The sequence below is a fragment of the Venturia canescens genome, chromosome 5 (genome assembly GCF_019457755.1).
Source record: "Venturia canescens isolate UGA chromosome 5, ASM1945775v1, whole genome shotgun sequence".
In the NCBI taxonomy this organism is placed as follows: domain Eukaryota; kingdom Metazoa; phylum Arthropoda; class Insecta; order Hymenoptera; family Ichneumonidae; genus Venturia; species Venturia canescens.
In genome coordinates this window covers 14,658,272-14,677,570 of record NC_057425.1, presented here as the reverse complement: position 1 = coordinate 14,677,570, position 19,299 = coordinate 14,658,272, and the positions used below count along the sequence as shown (strand labels likewise).

General features: G+C 38.7%; 1 protein-coding gene across 3 annotated transcripts in view; it reads left to right on the top strand.

Annotated features, from left to right (window-relative positions):
• The first annotated feature begins 12,852 nt into the window (after positions 1 to 12,852).
• The window catches only part of LOC122411561 (toll-like receptor 6), a 34,860-nt gene continuing 28,413 nt past the window's right edge, over positions 12,853 to 19,299 (top strand). The window contains exon 1 of one of the 3 annotated variants that reach the window (XM_043420457.1): positions 12,853 to 13,369. The gene's annotated coding sequence lies outside the window, so the exon portion shown is untranslated. Of the gene's footprint in view, positions 13,370 to 16,228; positions 16,484 to 19,299 lie in introns of those variants that run through there. The other 2 variants (XM_043420458.1, XM_043420456.1) reach the window with 2 other exon arrangements.

Below are 19,299 nucleotides of genomic sequence, written 5' to 3'. Positions count from 1 at the left end.
TTTTAACGTTTTCATGCAGTTTTCCTTATGTCCTCTCCTGTAATTTTTCAGATATTTCTTGAAAACAAACTGGTATTCCACATATGCTGTACTTCCTCTACGTTTCACAATGCACTCGAAAAATATAAGAGAACAATTGTTTTCGATCGCCCCCTCCCTACATTCACCCGAATAATCAAAATTATTTCATCCTTTTTATTGAAATTTTTTGATACAATTGAGAACATCCTGCATATTACACTCGGAGCATCAATGTTTTCAACCATATCGAATCCCCTGCGATTCATTGCTTATCTAAAAATATAATGACGACGACATTGATAGCGAACAATGAATCGAAGTAAGCCGCGCATCAATCGCGTAACGATTCCCAAGTTTTTGTTTTGTTTCCTTCTTCTTCTTCGGCGACAGGACGATTCCCCAATGCTTCTTGATATTCGGAGATCGAGCGTGGATAAGAGAGCGGTTAGAAAAATACATGCTTGTTTCACGGGTGAATATATTTAGGGAGGAAGGAAAAAAATGGTAAAATCAAAAGGGGCTGAAGTTATGAGGAAAACGCGAGATGAAAGATCGCGTCTTTACTCTTGCTCCGAATATCGGAGGCATCTACGCGTTGAGCCCCGACGCGAAAAGACTAACGAAAAACCCGGCGTACAGTGAACTCGCCTCCGAGGATATCGCATCCTCTCGCCAAAAGCTTTGGCTCCAGTTTCACTCCCCTGACACCCTTATTTCGACTGCTCCTATCTCTATATATCAATCTGCTAAAACCGCATCTCTCTGCGGGGCTCCATAGCAGCCTTCTCGCGCCAAAGCGGAGAGAATGCGTCGCGACGACGACGTCGACGTCGTCTCCATCGACGACGATCCCGTTGGACGATATATACCAGGTTACGCTCTCCGGTTCCTGGCTCCTATCCCGGCGAGTTCATCCCCTCAAGCCCATCCCCCTCGCCCGAGTAAATTGTACGCTCGCTCAACGGGAGTCCCCTCCGCAGCCAACCACCGGCCGCGCAAAAACTTGTGATTGAAATGATGAAAATTAAAACGCGAACGATAAGAACGGGTCAGCGAGGAACGGTGCCAAACCCCTGGAACTTGTGGCTTCACTCATCGTGTACTTTACGGGTTACACGTTGAGCATGTACATTTGAGCTCGAAATATTTTTAGTACGTCACTTTTACTGCAAATTATATTATTTGGTCTGCGCGATGGATGAGTTCCTAATGAAATTCTTTCTCGTCAATTTCACTTTCGAATCGAACGAACTTTTATTTGGCATACATGATTTTTCAAACTGATAAGTGTTTAAAACAATTTCGGTGAATAAACCCCTCATAGGCGACTTTATTGAGCTTTCTATTTCGTTAAAATGAACACTAAATTCAGAAAAATAAAAGCAAATGTCAAAATAGTACAAACGAAAGTAACCGAATTCATTTTAATAGATGCAATAGCCTGATAAATGTATTATTTGATAAAAAAAGCTTCCTTAAAATACACGGAGAGGTTTGAATATCGAAATAAAAGTCATAAACTTATTTTAATCGGCTTACGACTTAGTCCTAGATTTCAAAAAATCATAGACACAGGGTTAGATGCATGTATGTACGTGTACCAACGTATGTAATTGAATTCAAGTTTCCTCCCATTTGCCTCCGATACAGGGCGAATACAGAGCGTTCTTACCGAACTGGTTTCGAATAGAGGGAGCAAGAACAACAAGAAGAACGTAAAATAGCAAAATTTGAGAAACTGGTGTGTATGGTTTACTTGCACACCAAGTTTTCAGTGTTTAAAAGCTTCAATTTTTTTTTTTTTTTTTTCAAACATAAAAATAAGAACAAGCATCACTTGTACTTGGCTTGATCGAATTGATATGATTATATTTTTGTGAAAAAAAAAACAGAATGAATAATTAGATGAAAAAATATAATAAATATTATTACAAACAAGGTTACGACTTTTTAATACTTGGCTTAATTTTTCCACTTTTACCAAGTTTTTGCTGGAGTATATTTGAGCTCAAACTATTTTTAGTAGTTCATTTTTACTGCAAATTATACTTGGTCAACGCGATGGATGAGTTAATGTTAATGAAATTCTTCCTCGTGAATTTCATTTTCGAATCGAATTAACTTTTATTTAGAATACATGGAAAAAGTAAAATGAGCTCTGTGCTCGATCAATCGAATTCGAAGTCCATTGGACAAGTGTTCGACCAGCAAAAACCTTGAATTTTGAGTGAATTTTAAATTGACGATAAAACATGATTATCCTTCGATGCTATGTTCGGTTTTACATTCTCATCTAAAATGTGAAGAGGAATATTACTTTTGAAAAACTGCGAGCACAAAATAATTATACAATCTGCATAATAAAGCTAAATTGTTGATGGAACATACGCGCGCGGTTCCGAGTATGCAAGGACATGAACACGGGTCTGTCGAAAGCGATAATAATGTTTAAAAAATAGCGAATATTCGAACGTAATACGATTTTATCGCAGGCTGCATGCTCAACTCCCGGACTGGAAATGAATATTTTAATCGGATTACGAAATTGCATTTATTATCTCTCTATACAGAGGTATGGCGAATATTTAAAGAATGACGAAACTGCATCATAATTTTGAAATTTAATCACCCGCTATCGTGATTTCCGATTGCTCAAACCCAAAAGCGAAAATCGTTTCGAATCCTCGGTCCGCAAAACAATTTCTAGAAAAACGTCGTAACATTGAAAAAATTTGGCGCAAAATCCATTTTTGCTTCTCCACTCCTCATTTAATTCAAAAAATATAGTATCAGGGGCGTGTGTTACAGCGTCGCATGAACAATTTCGTGTTTGAGATCGATCGAGCAGTGCGAATTTGTGCAAAAATTGATGTTACTCAAAGTGAGGATAAAACTATGAATAAATGGAGAGATAAAAGGAATAATTTTGGTAATTTTCCATGAACAATAATTTTAATAATGCCCCCCTGTTTCTTCAAATTCGTTGTGGGAATATGAGCCCGTTGAAAATGGTACACGCGTACAAAAGCGAAGCGTGTAGCCTACATCTGAATATGGTGATGGTAATGCCTGTGGGACGCAGAGCAGTCGCCAGAATGAGAGTGCTCTCTCTTTCTCTCATGGCAGCCACGATAAAACGAGATATTTATGCAGTGACGTGGAAAATTTTGGAGCCCCCCCCTCCCTCTCTCTCTCTCTCTCTCTCTCTCTCTCTCTCTCTCTCTCTCTCTCTCTCTCTCTCTCTCTGGCAGAGGGTAGAGCGTTTGTAACGATTCCATGCTCGTTTGTAATGCCGAATCAGGAGGGGCATACGTACAGCGAGTGACCGACGAGGGAATACGTAGTGATTACGTACACGGTGGCCAATATGTAGTCGTAGTTACGTAAAAAAAGCTGACTCGTACATGCGGAGGAAAAAGTGCATCTGTACGAACTGCGAATGACGGCCGATATTGCATTTCGTTTTTAAACACGAAAAATGTCTTGTACATGGACGGATTTTATAACATGTTTTCCACCTTCATTCCAAATCTCCGTTTGGAGTGTGTACACCGGATGAAATTCTATAGACTCACTAAATTGGGACATGTCGTAGGGAACATTGGTTATGAACCTCTCGAAAGAGCTTTAAAGCGTTTCCCCTAAAAATTCGTGTCACTGGACGAAAACGAGAATTTTCGCTCCGGTGATTGGATCGAGACCGAGGGGAATGCGAAACTAAAAACATGGTTTTTTTATTCGTAAAAGCACGTTCAACGTGCGAAAGTCTCCCCGCCCGTTCTCACACTCCTTTCTCTACCCTTCTTTTGTATTTAAATGGATGTGTGTTAGCTTATAACCGCTACTCCGTATCCCACCCCCGCGTACACTCCTCCGAAGAAAAGAAAATTTCGAGTTGTTTTTTTTTCTCTCGGCTACGGTCCCGTGAGAGCCTAGGAAACCTTGTCGAAACCCTCTCTCGGTAGCTTTGACGTCCCTTACGCATGGGAGAAAAGAGAGAAAGAAATACACAGGGCAGACCGCACGTCGACGAAAGAAGGAGACCGTCGTTGCAGGGCTGGCTTTCGGAGGGGGTGTAAAAATATAGCGCGTCTTCTTTTTTTATTCATTCACGTAGGTTCACTCAGCCCGAGGCGGAGTACGGGGGGCAAATGGACTTCCGGATACGTGTGTTTATTTTTTAAGCGGTCCAATTTTTTCTGATAAGAGGTCTCCCTGTGCTAAGGATAACAAAAGAATGAAAAGGAAAGGCGGGAAAAGGAGGAAAATGGGCATTGAAAATGTCATCTGTTTTGCAAAAAGAGTATTTCCTCCGCACAATAGAGACTGCGAACCGCGCGCTCCGATAAAATAAGGCCATAGAAAAAAGACGGGGAATTAAAATTAATATTGAAATAAAAAAGCGGGCGGCTATACCAAAAGTCAATCTGCGGAATTTTATTGATCCCCAAACTTGGAGCTCGAGTATTTAATTAATTCGAGAAACGAATGGACCATCGAGGCGAACGGGAAGTTCGTTTCAATCACCTTAGACACTGCCAGCGCCCTGAACTATTTTTACTATTTGACTATGAATACAGCTGCTTCCCAAACTCCGGTTAAAAGGGAAAAAACTTTCGAATTCAAATAAACTCACTAATGGTATCAACGAATCTGTCAGTCGTAAAAAACCGGAGAAAAGAAAGTACAATGAAAAAGTCATTTTTTAAAATAAATAATTTTTTAAAAGAAAATCATGAATAAATGGTGAAACACCACGATCAACCGCGAAGACCGACTTCCGGAAAATCTGGTAAATATATGACTGCGATAAAGTACGAGGCCTGTGAATAATAGATAACGCGAGATTGAATTAATAAAAGAGTGGAAATGAAACATAAAATCGTGAATTTTACTCGGATATAATTATACTATATCCCGGAGGTGAAATGAAAATTGACATTTAGCTAATGCCACGTTAAACGAGCTTCGGAATACGAAAATTTCACCCGTTTTATCGCTGCGAAATTACGCGGAATTCTACGCTTATACAGAAAATTTCTCGCAATTATTAAAACGAACTGAAATTTCTCGGCTGCCTCATATCCTTGCGGGAGGTACTTACGCTTTTCCATTTTCAGAATCGTCTTCTCTATACCGTTGAGGGAAAAATCATATTCGCTCTCACATTTTTCCACCCGCCAAAATCAGGTTGATACGCGACCGAAAAAGTTCGAATTTCGCTCGACAAAACAGTAGTAGGGGGACATGAGGCAAAGTGTTCACTCGGGGCAAAGAGGACTTTTCAAAAATTGAAGATAAAATGAATTAAGATTTTTTTTTTTCAAACTCAGCATGTGTTTTTTTGAAGATTTTTGTTATAGTATGAACGTGTTACTGAACAACAATTTCGAAATAATAACGAATAGAGTTCCTTACAAAAAATACAGGGAACGTCTGGTAAAAAAAATTTAGCGACTTTTTTTAGCTTTTTTCGTTTTGCCAGCTAATTCAACTTGATATGACGACTAGAATTTGAACGTAACCCTCAACAGTTCTCGAAATAAGCGTCTCAAAATAATGTTTTCGTACGCACTCGCGCGTTGAAATATTACAAACATAATGCGGCCTGGGGAAACGTTCTTCTTTCGTTGAAATAGAAAGTTAAGAAACACGACTTTTAACAACATTTTCAATGGTCCTAAGTGGACACGATAAAAAACTGCTCTACCGACGATTTCGACTAATTTTCTCAAATCTACGGTGAAATTGAATTAAATAGAAAAAAAAAATAGGCAAAGTGGTCACAAAAATTTTTTCCCAAAAAGAAAAGTCCACTCTGCCCCATTGTTTCAAAAAAAAATGAAATTTCATTGATTTTACCGTACGTTCGAGAAAGTTAATTAGAATCGTTAGTAGAGCATTTTTTTCGAGATCAAGTCCACTTTGCCCCACAATTTTTTTTCATGGGATATGGAAAATAAGTGTGAAAAATCAATTATTAAACACAGCAGCAGTACTTGACGAGCACAATCTAAACCGACACATCTAGCTTAATTGCTTATGATGTCCAATTTGTCCCATGTGTTCCCCTATAAGTTTGAAAAAGAGTAAGAAAAAACAAGAGCGAAAGGTCGGAACTCGTAATAACAATAATCCTCGGACACTCGTAATTTCACACGTTCGTAGCTAAGAATAAGGAAAACTTTTGTCAGGGATGGTTAGCCAATTCCATTGAGACCGTCGCATAAAATAATCCCAGCGGTGAGAATTAATGTGTGAACATGTGAGGAAGCAGTCATGAGAATATATGCCGGAGAATAAACGTGGAAAAGGAAGAGAAAGAGGAAAAAAGCGAGAGAGAGAGAGAGAAGAGTGTAAAGGGAGGTTGGAGTGTCTTAGCTCAAAGAGATTGACGGGAGTTGCAGACACGGATCAATTAAGATGATGGAGCCTCGTAGAATCGTGTGTGCTCGGTGGTAATCATTGGCTCGGGCCAAGCTCAAGTTTATCTTGTACTTCGACGTTGAGCCACTACGGGGAAAGGGAGAAATTCGTTTCCCAATGTATGAGAGAAATTTCTGCGGGTACTGCAACTTCCCTCCGATGTAAGTGATCTTTTCTATACGTATATACTGGATAGGGATGCATAAAAACACCATTATATGTACGTTCAATGTACGAACAAGATCATCAATAGGAGCAAACTATTGAAATATTCAAATGTAATTATCGGAGAATATTCAACCTTCGAGAAGACTACAGTTAATTATTCTTCGTTCCAATTTTCGGATTTATTCGCATGTCTATGCTATCGGTAATGCTGTATTAAAAGTGGATCACTTTTGATTAACCTTCGATCCTCTTTTGTAAGAATATACAATTTTTTAATTCTCTCTATTATTAATTTTTATTTACTGATTCATATCCAATGAGTGGCAAATTTCAAAAATCTATTTTCCATATTCAATCATTTCATATATAATATTCAAAAAAGCGAAATGACCTCGATCGTTTGCTCGAATTATTACTGATATTCCAGTTGACGTATTTTCTTGTAGTTCTGTTTTTCTACTCTTTCGTAAAACCATTCCAGTTCCCATTGTCATTTCATTTTCCAGTTCACGAGCAGAAAAAATTCAGATCATTTTTCGTACCCCCATTTTCATCCGGCAACGAAAAATTGAGAAGATTACGCGGAAAAATGTCGAGTGGACATTTTTCAAAATCACTGCACATGCACGTGACTAATTTTACAACGAAGCGAGGTATTCCAATTTGAAGCATGACGTGAGTTATATGTATTCTTCCGCTTGTCCAATATATCGACCGAATATATAAACGAAGGTTTGATGAGGATTCTCTACACACTCCAAAAATAAATTCGGCATCTTCACCAGTCATAAAAGAATAATAGCGAATAATGTCTCGTCAATTATCGATCATTTCAAGAGGCCTTGATTCCATCACGATTTCGTAATTGAGAAGGAAGAACGAAATTTCGAGATCAGTCTTCATTTGGCACATCGAGTTTTCTCGTTCGTCTAATTTTTGTTGCTGCGAAAAGAATCTATAGACCAAACATGGAGATCTTTGTCATTAAAATTCCAAAGAACATTTTTCATGAATTACTGTCGCCGGTCAAATCTCCTCGATGAGGATTCAAACGAATGAGGCAAACATTTTTGTTCAAACGATAACTTGTTCATAAAAATAAAAATTTATTCATCACTGCGCAAAAAGTTCAATAATGAAACGTCGAGAAGGAGTGGAAAATAAATGTTCCACCAGCAATGCCGAGATTGAATTGACAAATTTTTATGCGCGTCGATTTTTGAAATACAATACGAATGGAAAATACAGAATAAAAATTTTATCATACGGAACAAATGCAATTGTGAGCATTCTTTTTCAGTTGAAAAAAAAAACAACGCATGTTCGTACATCGTCGTTATTTTTTTTTTTTTGTTTTCCCATGTCCGTATAGGAGCGATGTACACGATCGACGAGTGAGATTCCCCAGTCATTTGAGAAGCAATAAATGTTACAAAATTTACGAGTATATATCGCGAACGATGTAGACTCGAGTCGTCAATCACCGGACGTGAAAATTTCATGGACAAAACTGAAAAGCTCTCACTGCGTACGTTTTCACAATGGGCAAGTGCTTATCCATGTATATGTGGCTCTCCACTGTAGTTTATGAATCCCCTCACAATTCTTCCTCGTCTTTCACCCTTTTTTCGCGTCTTCATACTACACGATTTTATGGATTTTTATTTTTCTCTCATTCCAATACGACACGTTTTTTGTGTTTCGACTCGTTCCCTAAATAAAACGATACATGGCGCCAGCACGTCGAGGAGAACATTATTTTTTCTTTTAATCATGTTTTATATCCCTTTTTTGTTAATATATTTACGAATATTTCTCCTGATTTCCGTCGCAGAAATCAAGGCAATTCAAAGACGATTAAACCTTTGAAGAATTTTTACCAGCCAAATTCTGCGACGATCTCTGCCCTGGAAATGTGATTTTCAATTCATTGTCAATTTTTATTTCCATCCATCAGCTTCATCCCGACTTCCAGATTATTCATAATTCAACTAACTTAATTTGACTATATAATTATAACAAAAATGGTCGACCCTGATAAGTATAGGGAGATGAAAACAGAATTGAAATGTCGATACTTCCGTTGAATGCGGCTAATTTGAGTAACTGTTGCGAGATTCAGAGCTCAGAGAAGTTCGGATTTTAGGAATTTCGACACGTAACTCGATATCCTCGATGTTCAACAGTCATTGCAACGTGTAGCCGCGTACATCGCTGAACGTCGAGATTGTCAAACGGAAGAAAAGTCTCACAGGAGGGGGGGATTTTCGTAGAAAGAAAATCGAGTGTGATCGAATGACGGATTGTTTCTCGTGTACAATACTCGCGTGAGAATGTGAGGGACGAAGCATAAAAGGGTGATGATGCGACGGCGCGTCGGTGGCGGTGGCAGCACGACGGTGAGATTGAATGGAACAACGAGATCTGCCAAGTTCAGACCGCAGCATCAATTCACGGATTGATCGATCTATTAGGTCGAAACGTATAGGCAAATGCAGATGCCAATTTTGACAGGTGCTGCACAAAAAGGCGTAAATTTGAGGGATGTTGGAGTAAATTTGGGCAAATTATGCCCTTTCGAATGCGAACGATCGATCGGCTTGTGGATGCGGATGTTTGGCTGCGTGTGTAAATTAGAGGGTTGGGTCATTCGTCGCGGCTGGTTGCAGTAAATCACGCGCATATAGTCCCGTGAATTCCGCTCGCTAGACGTTTTCCTCCGGGCGCGCATTATCGAAGAGGCTTCATATCGTTGAGATCCAATATACACACTTTTTCAATTCAATTCACGTGTTTATGCGCTGAGTAAGTCGTAAATTTATCGCGCCTTACGACTCGCGCGAGCGCGAAATAAACTTCTTCATTATATGCTCGACGCAAATGATCAGTGACGCTTGAAGATTCAAACTGGATTTTCTCAATTCTTCACACATTCTTATCAGAATTATGAGAGAGAATAATTAATTGGAACAACTGAAGAAGGTTTATCCCTGTAGTGAAAAAACTTTCTCGTCTTTTACTTTTTCAATAAATGATAAGGGTAATAATGATAATTTTACATTTCAATAATGATAATTGGAAATTGTAAAGGTAACTCGGAAATGAATATTGCTTAATAACGCAATTCAGATCCAACAAATATTATTAACAATAATAACGTGCAAATTTCGACCCCAATGATCAGTAATAATATGGCTTGGGATGAATATATCTGGCCTTTGGAAAGCCAAGTATGGAATTTTCAGTTTTGCATCATTGCGTTTGTGTTCTGCGCTTTGTAATTATTGTGAGAAATATTTTAATAATTAAATTATTCAGGAACTCGTATTTATTCGACTCGTGAATTGCGTATGAATGATTTTTGATGCATCAGTATCAGTATTGGTTTTAATTTATAAAAGTCCATCTCAAACGCATTTCCATTCTCGTAATACTATACATTCTCGTGTACTTTATCACCGAGATATAAAACGTAATAAAAAATTCACGGAACGGAAATAAATATCAAGTTTTTGCAATGAAAATTGTTGAGAAATATGGTTTTGGGTAATTTGAAACGGAGAGTGTCTCGAATTTTCGAAAACGTTATTATACGTCATCGGATATGCTCCGTCGTCTTCGTAAATCAAATTCATTATACGATATGTGAAATATTGGAAGCAGCGAGGACTCCTCTATACTTTGCGTTTCTAAAATTCACATACACGCATTAATATGGTATGGTATTGAAAGAGTTTGTGAAAATCGCGCATAAATCTTCGTGCGGAGACATCGAGCATATAACCAAATTCGAAGCAGAGGGAGAAAAGGGAACAAGTACATAAATCCTGTGTTATTATACCGCCCGAAATGTTCCAGTATTTCATTTTTCGAAACGGTCTGCTACCACATACGCCATTGGATAGTCGAAAAATGTACGTATGGAGTATTTATTTGTCACAATGACAGGAGTGGCTTTAATTTGAACTACTTTCCGATCAACTGCGCCGAAAAACACAGTTTATGTCCATAGGTTTTTGTTATGAAAAAGTATTTGTGTTATGATTTTTTATGGCAATTCGACCAAGAGAAAATTTTTTTTTGTACAATCAAATACACTAGGTGGTCCAAAAAAAAGGGTATTTTCACTGTGATTTCAAAAGTTTCTGGGAGATTAACAAAAATTCTCCTGCAGGGGCAGCTCCATGATTTTATTCTACGAGACGCTCAACGGATTTTCGTTTTTCCATATAAATAACACGTAAAAATGTTTTTTCTTTAAATAAAACTATTGAAAAATTTTTTCCCACAATTTCAGTAAACATGTTTTTGTAGGAAATTAAATTCTCTACAAAAAAGCTCTAATGTAATTTTCTCATAAAGCTAATTGGTAAACCGTTATCAGACTTTGAATTCGAGCAACTAATTTGATTTTAATCTAAATGTTATAAATAGTTCCGGATTTCGTGACTTAATAAACAGAAATTTACGTATAAGTAAATGCTTCATAATTATATCCTCCAATATACGCTCCTGTGCAAAAACTTGGGTTCATCTGCCAAAATTCTGCACGCAGTAAAAGTTTGATAGTTCAGTCAAAATTCAGCAGAATCAAATTTAATGAAAGTAATTTTGAAGTGGACAAACAGAGCTTCCTTTTGCCATCTCGTAAGATTCTTTACGAGTTTTTCCGACAAATTTTTGGTCTTTGTAAACAAAGATAATTTTAAAAGCAAAAGCTGCATTTTTATTTTTTAGAAAGTATCGTACCATTTTTTTCAACAAAGTTATTCTGATTTTATTTAAAAATAAGGGTTTCCGAATTTGTCATGTATCTCTAAAATTATGGGGGTTCATAGGAAATGCCATAAGGACCAAACATTTTTTCAGTTCATAATACACTTACTGTAATTCTTTTAGAATTTGTCTTTGAAATTTTTAGTTTCGATATTTTTCGTAAAGTCTCAACTGAGAGAAGCCGCGTAACTCGATGAGTATTATGGAGTTTAGAATAAAATTTCAAGATAGAAAAAAGTTTCGATTTATCATTTTTAACTCACTGACATTGAAATTTTTTTTTTTTTTTTTCAAATTACCTTATTGATTAAAAAAAATCAAAAAATGTTAGTGCCTTTAAAATCATAAATTGAAACTTTCTTCTCTCGTGAAATATTGTCCCAAACCCCATAATTCTCGAGTTACTCCGCTTCTCTTTTTACCCACTGTGTAATTATCCGCAGGATAAAAGCAATAGATAAATTATCCAATAAGGTCCAGTGAAATAGAAAATGCGTCCTTTAATTAGATATGCGACTAGTTATAACTTAGTTGCTCGTATAAAGTTTGACAACGGTTTACTCATTAGGTGTATGAGAAAATCACATCGGAGCTTTTTTGTAGAAAATTTAGTTTCCTACAAAACCATGTCCATTAAAATTGTGCGAAAAATATTTTCAATAGTTTTATTTGAAGAAGATGGAAAAAAATGTGTTCACATGTTATTTATATGGGAAAACGAAAATAGAGTCAAAATATGGAGCTGCCCTTGGAGGAGAATTTTTGTTATACCTCCTAGTTGAGATGATAGGACCGGAAAAAAATAAATGTTTCTTTTGGACCACCCTAAAATACACACTATTTTATTTTGGGAACAATCATTTTCTATTATTCGAGAAAATAACTCATGGAAAATTTCGTGGGAATTGGAGGTCGATTTTAATGAAAGTTTGAATTATGATAACATGAAAAACAGACTGTCGTCTGCGCAAAAATTTGTCCGGCAGTTCCATCATAATTTATGTCCCACTCATTGAAATAATGGGACCTAATACAGCGACGATACCCGGCCAATTTTTCTTTGCTGCAGCCCTTTATCCGGTGAGTTTTATTAATGTAGTATAAAAGAAAAACTGCCGCAAGAAAATATAGAACGGGATTCGAGGTCAATAAAATGAGTAAATTAAAAATGTTCTGTCAATAAAATTGACCTAACGATTAAAAAGACTGAGTGAGTGAAATCGAATTATCGGTTGAAAGTTGAAACGGAAGAATAAATCTAAAGGAAGAGAAAAGTCATGTGCGACTGACACAAGAGTCGTGGACTATTTTTCGAGATGTCCAGCACGCTTGTGCGCAGTTACGAACGAGATTTCGGTCGTTCGATCGTTCTACGGCGCATGTATTTGCGTCGCACTCACACTTCTCTCTTTCTCTCTTCGCCTTTCGTCGTGGCGGTCGTGGCGATCACGTGTGCCTCCGAGTAGTGTAGAAAACTGAGAGACGCAGCGAACTCGTGTGAATCCAAGCACAATTTTCATCGTACCAAAACTTTACTCGAATTTGCGCGTGCGTTTGTTGTTCCTATTAGCAACAAGACGAAATAGTGGCACGTTCTTCTCGTCTTGAGGAAAGTCGCATCAGGTGTGTGTACGCAGCAGAAAAAAAAGACGAGAGAGCGAAGACAACACCGGAACGATAAATAGAAAATCAAAGCTTTTCTTAGTGCCGATAAAGAGGGGATATTTCTCTGCGTAGTTTTCATCAAACGCGTTCACAGTTCACAGTCCGATTCGATCAATACATACTAAACGCATATGCGTACGCGTGCACGCGATTCTGACTAATCGCTTCTTTTTTCATCGTTTTATTTTCTACGAATTGAATACCGGAAATTCTCGCTGGGTTTGTTGATTGTCATACGCGTCGGCTTTTCGACATCGTCGCTCGCTGCATCTTCTCTCTCAACTGCGGAGAAAAAACAACGTGACGAACCGAGGTACGATCGAATGAATATGCAAAAGAATTTTCGAGTAACCAACTCGCGTGTGTAGCAGGGTAGCTGGCTTTGTAAATAAACGAAGGTACGCTGTGCACGCCGGGTTGACACATGCGCAGTGTTCTACGCCGCTTAGGAATATATCTATATCGTATTCCTATACGAAAACAAGTGATCCGCCTGTGGCAAGTACGCGAACTAGATTTAGCATTTCGAGGTTCTTCTATTTTCGACAGACTACAGTAGCGTATTTTCGGAAATTCGAAACGAATATGAAGAGAAAATTCACGGCCTGAAATGTCAAAGTTTGTATTTGCCGATAATGTTAATTCGCTAATTTTAAAAGTTCATCAATCTTCTGATCGAGTTTCTCCAGTTTTTTTTTCATCGTATCCCTTCGCAGTTTCGTGGCCGGTTTGTAACAGCTTTTAAACTGGAATTGAGCTTTGAAACGCGAATCAAACGAAATTTTTCGGCTATCCAACTAATCGTCTAACACGATAACAACAGAGAAAGCCAAAATGAAATAGTTTGCTTCGCATCTCGATCAGCATATTTCACGAAAATTGATGCATAACATCGTTTTTTCAGCGATTCTTGAGCAGATGTCAACAAAGTTTTATCTCGTTATTGAAATATTCTCAAGATCAATTCTATGGTACAATAAATCTGCAACTTCGTACATATCTCCGGTAGTTATTGACAAACAGTTTTTTCAGCCCTCCGGGCGGAAAGTGGCAACTTTCGGCCCGCTGCGCGTGCCGAAGTTGCCGCATTCCGCCTGCGTCGGACAGAAAAATCGTATACACTCCACGGGAGTGAAATTAGACCACCTCAAACCGCGTGCTTATCACCCTCGCCTTCGGCTCGGGCGACAATTCTGCCCGCGGTTTGAAGTAGTCTATTTCCCCTCCCTAGGTGTGTAATATACTATTTCTTTAAAGCAAAGAAATTCATTTTACCGACTTTTGTCGGTAAATTTCGGAAAATTATTATTCGACAGTGCGATACCGAAATTTAGACGAAACAATTGTCATTTCTTCTCAAAGATCTGAATTCTGAATAGCAATATCGGATGGAATATGATTTCTGAAAAATGTAAATAATAACAACGGTTTTTCGCGTTTCATTAAATTATGGCTTTTACACGTGATACGAGAGGCATGAAAACCCATTGATCGTCACCCGCTCAGATCTCTCTTTGAGTCTGACATGTGTAACGAAATGAAAGAGTATTAACAAGCGGAGGGTGACGAAGGACTATCGTTTGTGATGACTACGAAATGAGAGGAAGAGAGCGAGAGAGGGTTTAAAACATTGACTAACCCCGGGGCGAGGAAGCTCGCGCAAAGGCGAGAGTACACGCGGTACGTTTAATCTTCACGAGGAACCTGACAGTGACCTGCGTGATTCGAGCCAGACGGTCTTCCTGTCTGCCAACAGCTTGCTCCTATGTGAAATCAAAAGGAAATGAGAGAATAGAAACGTAGAAAAAGATAGTGGATGGAAATAGAGAAGGGATGATGGCCAGACAAAGGGGGTAAGGGAGCAGAGAGCGATAGCAGCAGCGAGGCAGGAAAAGAGACGACGAGGCAAAGAGAAACAATGACCGAAAGATAAAAATAGGAAAAAAATAAAAGGGTTAAAACTGAAGAAGAGGCAACGATAAAGAGAAAAAAAATAAAGAGAGACAAAGACGAATGGAAGAAAGGGTTAAGAAAGGAGAGATGGATAGAATGAAAAAGCACTAGAGATGAGAGTTGAGGAGAGAGGAGATCGTTAGCGCAAAGGGTTGAAGGAGCTTTTCGTCTCTGCAAAGGGTTTTGTCTCTTTGCCAATCCTCACACATCACGCATACGGTTTCTCCCCCCGTACGCCCCGCTATGTGTGTCGCTGTTGCTGGCAGGTGAATATTCTTGAAGCTTCGCCACAATCGAGCCAGATTACGCATCAGTCACGAACGAACACGTCCTCCAACCTTGAAACAAGATTATTCTGCTTTGTAACGAAAATTTTATCAAATTTAACAACATTTTTTATTCTTATCTATTTTTGTTTTGCGAAAAAAAGGTTGTTTTAGGGAAAAAAAAGTTTCAATTTTAGAGTCAGAGTGCGCAGTCGAACATTCCAGCTGTCACTTAAATTTCACGTCGTTTGGAAGCTTATTCTCGGAGCGGAAACTCGCAAAGTTGCGTCTTTTTGAGCGCTCGTGACTCTGCAATCTTTCATGGACAGAATCATGCGTGATCTCGATAAACTAATATTCATTTCTGCCATTAAATTTTTTATGTCAAACTCACCGTGTATTTCAGGGAATGGTGCCGCTCCGCAATAACGAAGACCGAAATCTTAACATTGAAAAAAATATTCCAGCTTACTTCGTGATTAATATTGAAAATTGTGCTCAAATAATTGGCTTGTACACGAAAATGTACACGCCGGCGACGACAGTTGGTGCATTTTTCGGAGTGACGTTTCTAATGTAAAACAGCCGAAAAATTCTCCCACCCCGATCCCCCTTTCTAAACAACCTTGAAACTGTGGAGCTTACGAAAAAAGACTTTATTGGAGACGAAGGAAATTTGAAATCTTGAAGCGAAATATTTAACAAAACTTGCTACGAATTGAATCGTAACTTATCTCGTGCGCGATGCGTCATAGGACACATTTTAATACTTCATTGAGAGAGATGAGCCGGAGAATCATGCACTCGGAGACGTTCTCAATAAAAATCCCCACTCGGTGACCCGAGTTACGTACATTCGCGTGCATTCAAAGCGTCAGGCATTGGCTCATTCACTGACTGGACACTCGGTATGATATCTTGGAAGATCGGAGAAGGGATTGAGAGTGTCACGAGCTTTAGCGTCGTAGAGAAGCATTTAGTCGGATGTTAGATTTTCAACGGACTTGACTACGTCCATTCGTACCCTGACCTCGGCAACACGAGGTAAATCGACTAAAGCACCGCTTTATATTTTTCAAGCTCAATTATATTTTATTTGTTGCCAAGAATTTAAGTGAAACGCTTTCGCGATATTCATCCACTTTTTCTCCCTTTGGTTCCTTATCATTGCTGCGTATGTCGTCAAATTGTGAGAAAAACTGCCATTGGTACGTACTTTGATTACACACATATTAAAAATAATGCTGCGCTTGACGCGTGCAGAATTTCCTAATTTTTAATTCTTATAAAATTTGTTGGGGTTTAATACAAAAACTCGAAAATATTTTATATGAATCTCAGAATTGCTCAAAACTCAAACGAGGGGATAAAGGAATAATAGCGTGCATAAAACCGTGAGGGAACCAAAACAGCGTGAAGTGTTTTTTTTCTTGAGGCGCGCTAATTGCGTCACGTGAGCGAGATGTGTTTTTTTTTCGGACGAAATGTTTCACAAGCAGAAAGTCGATTTGAAAGGAACCTGAAAAATTCAACGAAACGAATCTCATATTTTTCAAATGAGAGAGCGCGTAGGCTGTGAAAATATTTCGTTGCCTGCATGCTCAAAATTCCAAACCAAAGATAGACGCGTCTCGCTTCGACGAGAAGCGTATTTTCACCAATACGTTATAAAAATTAATAAAATTCTGAATTTGCCCAAATCACGACGCCGCCTTCTATAAGAGGAATTACCGACGGGATGAGTAAAAAAAACCACAGCGGATAATGCGAAAGGCATTAAATTTAGGAGTTTGTTCGGGGCTGTTCAACGCCGACACATTTATTGGGGCTAAAAAAATTGTGGGGAAAAAATGATAGGAAGAAACGTTATCAGTATTGTTGCACGAAACACAGAGTAGATTCGGGTGGTCTGAGCCACGGAATATCGACTCCGCGGTTTATCCAGTTGAAGGTAGGAGAAAGTATATTAGCTGTTATCGAGTGAGACACCCTGTATAATTTGGTACAGGGGAATCGAAAGAGAGAGAGAGAGAGAGAGAGAAAGAGAGTCGGTAATCGTGATCGGTGGAACGTGACACGAGACCGGATTAATACGAGGTTCGGTAAATATTTGTCGGTGCATCCCTCCCTCCCGTTGGTCTTGTCGTCAGGGCATCAAGGCCTGAAGTGGTTCTAGCGACTGTTCGTGTTTCCGTATGTGTATATTTTCACTCGACGTATACATGTATAGGTGGTCTCTGAGCGCGATATCGAAAGGGAGATAAAAACACACGTATGTATATTCCTGGAGAAGTACTCTGTTGCAGTAGCAGTCTGTAGGGAAACGACGAGCAGCACGGTGAATGGCCACACGAGACGAAAAAAGCCTGTAATTACAGTACGATGAAAGCTCACCCATGTACAGTTACAAACGCATTCGCCATTACTGATGCGCTTGTATTAGTCAATTAAATTCGGTTTGTTCCACTCCTCTACTCAATCCGACGAATCCACTCGTCATTCGGATTTCGTATCGACACTAAATAATTACTCAATGATGAAAATTCGAAGCAGAGCATTATAATGAAGAAAAGTTTCAATGTTTTTCGTTAATTCAATGTTAATTGGAACTGGATATTTTCTTTCCGTCGCGTATTATACTTGGAATGGGATTTTTCAATATAATGAAAAATGCATTACCGAAAGTTAGGGGTCTGCGATCTTTGCATGGTTACGGTGATGTCCCGGATCAGCCAGGACCAATACTTGGATGGATGAGCGGCGCTTAGCCATATGCAACGGCTCGCTCCGTCAGTCACTGGGCTGAGGGCAGCCCACGACGCTCAAGTTTGCTGAGGTCCAACGAAATGAAGGAAAAAAACATTTGTAATTCACGAATTTATCGGTGCAGGTTGAAGAACTACGAATGGTAAATTCGGCAGGGAACGAAATTAGATAATGACTCGAATTATTGGAGGGTTTTTTTTTAACATCATTTCGTTCAACTCCAACATTGCAAACTTCAGCGTCATGTTTTTCCAAGTTTCCCATTACCCGAAATAATTGATTTTATAGAAGAACTGTTTGGTCAAATAATTTAGTAGAAATAGCTCACAAATTGTATTGAACGAAATCATTGTTACGATCGAACGAATATGTAGGTATTTACATTGATGAAATCTTCGTCATTCGTTTGATTAAATTCGACACGAAATAAGGTGATAATGGAAGGAATTGAGGGTGACAAGACAAAGGTGTATAGTAGAATATATAAACAGATCGAAAACTGTGGACGATGCTTAATCACAAACATATTTAGTAACAAATAGGTTTTTGTCCCTTGTGGGAGCTGCCAATCATTCGTTGTGCGGTGACCAACCGTATCCCTTGATCTACAAAGGGTGGAAATAGGAAGGAAGGAAGGGCGAGATGCGAGAGTTTGGGGGATACGGGTCGAAGTATGCGCTTTCCTCGTCCTCGAAAAACAGAGCCTCGCTCGATGAAACTCTTGCCGTTTGAGAGTATATATACCGCACTAGTTTACGCTCGAAGAGAGGAATGAGAGGAAACATAGCAGGAGAGCAGGCTTGAGCTCATTAGCGCGAAGGGGGTTGTACAAGCGTATAAATAATCTCTCGTGTGATATATGATCCCTCTTTTGGAAACATCCAGTCTCTTTTACTTTTTTCATCTTCTTCTTTCTTTTTTTCGATCTTTCGAAAGTCCGGAACGTATTAATACCGCCGGTGACTCGAAACTTTTTGCTTTTTCAAGCATCCCTCTCAGGGAAATCCTCCTATTAATGTATATCTGTATTTACTTCATTTTTTTTTCATAAAAAGCCAGTCATCTTTGCGATCATTATCGATTAAGCTGCGGATTGAACTTAAAAGAGAGCGGGACAAGGGTCATGATAGTTCGAGCCTTGGTATTATCTACGGATTTGTGCATACATATATTTATATCTGAATTTATACACGAGCTCCCTCTTCAACCTTTTGCCCTCTTCATTTATTCGCGTCGGATCCAGACGTGCACCGTCGTC